Below are 4,134 nucleotides of genomic sequence, written 5' to 3' on the forward strand. Positions count from 1 at the left end.
TTTTTTTTTCCCACCTCCCGCCTCACCCAGCTAGCTCACATGAGGTTCACACGCGAACCAGATATCAATGTATGGCCCCAGCCACCTCTACCCACTCGTCAGGCAGGCAAAAGCACGAGGTAACACTGGGCGGAGAGCCCGCAGGACTGCAAGGAGATTCGATTCAAAGATTTACAAAATAGCAGTGGGAGTAGCTAAAGTTAACCGAGTGTTATGTCCCACAAACGAGACACTTTACCAAGTTCTTTTCTAAGTGAGATCCACCTGCGTGAGCCTCCCAAGTGCTAAGATTATTGGCATGCACCACTACACCCCACTTCTTCTCTATTTCAAATATAAGCAGAACTTTTCTGTTACTGATCTAACTTTACAGATGTGAGGCATTAAAGCCAGAATTTAGTCGTGAGAGATCTAGTGGAATTTAAGTCCCACTTTTCTTGTTTATTAAGATTAATTGTAAGATACATGCAGTAGGACTGTTTGAGGCTGGATGAAGGACATGTGGGGTAGTTTAATTTGTATTTTCACAACAGTTTAGAGGAGTGTTAAGGTTTTTAAACCGGATTAGATTGTTGGTAGTGAGACGGGGAGATTAAGAAGCCCAACGTAGGTGAGAAAGTTGCAGTTGAGAACAGAAAGATTGGGGAAAGATTCTAGAGCTATCTAAAACCCTTATAATTTAGAGATAGTTTAAGAGGAAGATGGTCTTGAAGATCAGGGTAGATGAAAAGAGGTTCAAAAATTCCATAGCAAAATTCCAGTTTAAGAGATTAAGTAGCTATAGCACTTCTCCAAGGAGGAGAATTCAGGAGAAAAAGGTACTGAAAGTAGTTTACAAACCTAAATTGAGAAATGACCAGTTTGAGGCTTCCCCTAGGACATTTATTTGTGGGCAATTTGCTGTGGCTGGCTTTACTCAGAAAAGGAATCCTTCAGCTACACGGAAAAAATTGGCTCAAACCTATCTAATAATTTCATATCAATTTAACCTAGGTTTTCAGGCAGTACTTTTTAAAAAGTGCGCAATGGCTGTTACATACCCACTTTACACATAAAATTGAAGATCAGAGAAATTAAATGATTTGCTGAAGGTTGCAAGTACCTAGAAATCAGATCCCTGCCTTTTTATTCCAAGTCCAGCGTCCTCACCTCCTGAACTAGTTGTCAAAGGCTTATAAAGAGTCCTGAATTTTGATAATGGTAAAAATTAAGTGTCCAATAAATCTATTCTTATCATTATTAGAATGGTTAGAATTGTTATTAGCACAATTCTAATAAGGTTCTATTAATCAAGTCCTTTCTCTTTTGGGTTCCAAATATAGAGCCAACATAAAGTAAAAGCTGTTTAATTGTTGCAGTCACATCTCACTAAGAAGTAATAATGCCAGAGAGCAGACAAATTGACATTCAACAGAAAAACATGAAACAAATGCAGGGAGATGGGAAGGAATAACTCCACTGGTGTGAGTTTCAGGTTTCTTTAACAGTTGTCCCTAATGATGGAGTTCAATTATTGTTGCCAAGAAGAATGCTAATTTCCTGGAGCATGCCCTCAGGATTTGTGACATTTCAGTGAGCATTTCTGAATACAATTTAACATTATTGTAGTATGCTTAAATATTGGTAGTTAATAAATCATTGGGAGAGACTTAACCAATGACAGTATCAAACTTTTTTTCCTTGAGGGGATAACTTTGTAAAGAAAGGAGTGAATATAAAAGAGATCAGAGACAGGGACAAGTGAGACCTGAAAGATGCAAAGGAGATAATAGGAAACCTACCAGATCGAGGGTACAGGCAGACAAGTTGCTGTAAAAAGAGGACATACCTTCTTCTTGGACACAGGCTGGGAGGATGGATGTTTGAAACATGGATAAAGTGGCTCTGAAATGGGCAAGAGGAATGATAAGAAAGTTACCAGTGACCTATACTATCAACTAGTAGGTTCCCTAAAGTTCCAATGGGGAAATGACTTTATGTGCTAAACTAATGTTACATATATCACAACATCTCTTAAGGGTGTTTCTTTTCAAGCTGAGTATGATGGCACATGCTATAATCCCAGCACTCTGGGAGGGTGAGGCAGGAAGACGTTTGAGTTCAGCAAGGGCAATTTAGAGATCTGGAGGGACCCTACCTCAAAATAAAAATGGCCTGCAGCTGTAACTCAGTGCAAAGGGCCTTGGTTCAATCCCCAGTGTTGAAAGAACAAAAAAAGTGTTGTCTTCGATTTTCATTTAGACATTTTATGATCTTAAAAAGCTAATGCAGAATCAAAAATTAAAATGATACAACAAGCATTCATCTCAACTAGAGGATCCAAACATTTTTTTCCCCAGTACCAGAAATTGAACTCAGGACCTTGCACTCGCCAGGCAGGCATAGTGCCACTGAGCTACATCCCCAGCCCCCAACATTTAATTTCATTATAATATTTTTACTATTTCTAATTCCAGCTCTGCTAAATGATCACCATTTACTTATACCAATTCTCACTTTTTAAAAGAACTTGGTTCATAGTCTGGTCTCATAATTTATGAGCTGTATACGTTCACAACCATGTTCAAGGAGTCATGGCAGCTCCAGAAGACTCTCTGCTTTTGAGGCTGCTATGATCCTGTTATCTTTGGCTTCCAATATAACATGGCACCTCCATTTGACTGTTAAGTGAAACTTTGAGATAAATTATTGAGAATCACCATAATTCACCATTCTCCTGGAGGTGTAGACCACCTTTTAGTCCATTAAGTGACATTCTGATTGAAAAGCTCTCAGTTAATATTTTTAATTAGAACTGCAAGTAGTGTATTTTACTAGTTCATAAAAAATTGAGTACAGATTGAATTTTACTGTATTCCAAGAGTAAGGAGAAAATCCATCAAGTTAAGAATTTGTTGATGAGAATCATATTCAGCATTGGAAGGTCTACTAGTCATCTGGTCCAAACCTTTTGAATGTGTTGATATTATACATCCGCTGAATGGTATGCAGCTCAGCCTATATCCAAACATTCTTTGCAAGAATTTACTACCAAAGTTTTTTTTTGTTTTTTTGTTTTGCTTTTTTGACTACTGGGGTTTGAACTCAGGACCTTGTGCTTGCCAGGCAGGTGCTGTGCCACTGAGCTAAATCCCCGGCCCATAACTTTTATGAATCTTATAGAAAATTCTTAGCTTTCTGTATGATACAAAATTTAAAATAAACTAAGTTTGCAAACACATGCTAAATACATCAAATTATTTAAATTCTTTATTATGACAATTGACATATATTAAGTGAAAGAAATGACAGTATTATAATAAAACATTTTGAAAGAAAAAGTTACACAATTAGGCCAATAGCTATAAAATGGCTTTAGGCCTGGCATATTACACTAAAAATTCTGATCAGACTGTAGTGAGACATTGAACATTGCATTAACAAAAATATTGGCACCAGCCACAACATATTTTGGTTGTCACAAGGAATATTGTATTTTAACAACTATGCACTGCAATTCTGACACACTAGGTGTACTGCAATTTTAACAGAACACACTAGGTGTTCATACACTGCAGTTTACTCCTGAAGCTTTAAGCAGTCAGGAATTTCCATACTTTTTATGCACAAAATTTGTGTTATCAGAATCATGTTTCCAGTTATCTTCCCCCTTCCCTTCATACATGCAGTACATTATTATGTGACAGAGAGTACTCTAGCTTCTATTTGACTAACAGCATGGTCCTGATTAACTCCAGAGTTAGTTTTATGCTAATCTTGGAGTTTTGTTTTAGTTCTCAGCTAGAAAAAAAATTGTGAGAACCTATTCCAGGAATATTTTTTATGTATAGGAAAATAAAGCATTTTGTATAAGCATGTCTGAAAATCCAAAAGGTGTTCTAATCAAATGCTTCCTGGATCCCAATTATTACTTTAAAATCGAAATAAAATTCTAAAATAGACAATTTAAGAATTGTTATCTGGAATTTGTATTCTGCAAGTGGAAATTCACAGTCCCCGCACTTCTGAATGGGTGAAGATAGCAAAGAAACTGACTTCTCACACTAGCTAATAATAGATGAAAACAGCTTAGAAATTATGACACACTTAGATGATTTTAACTCTTTACAAGAATATACGTATACTAAAAGAAAT

General features: G+C 36.6%; 1 long non-coding RNA gene across 1 annotated transcript in view; it reads right to left on the reverse strand.

The window, feature by feature from the left end:
- The window catches only part of LOC117286323, a 6,735-nt gene that overhangs the window by 420 nt on the left and 2,181 nt on the right, over positions 1 to 4,134 (reverse strand). Inside the window, exon 2 of the long non-coding RNA XR_004517447.1 lies at positions 1,782 to 1,884. This is a non-coding gene — a long non-coding RNA (uncharacterized LOC117286323). The remainder of the gene's footprint in view (positions 1 to 1,781; positions 1,885 to 4,134) is intronic.

Source organism: Fukomys damarensis, unplaced genomic scaffold (genome assembly GCF_012274545.1).
Source record: "Fukomys damarensis isolate Sample0158 unplaced genomic scaffold, DMR_v1.0_HiC HiC_scaffold_16, whole genome shotgun sequence".
In the NCBI taxonomy this organism is placed as follows: domain Eukaryota; kingdom Metazoa; phylum Chordata; class Mammalia; order Rodentia; family Bathyergidae; genus Fukomys; species Fukomys damarensis.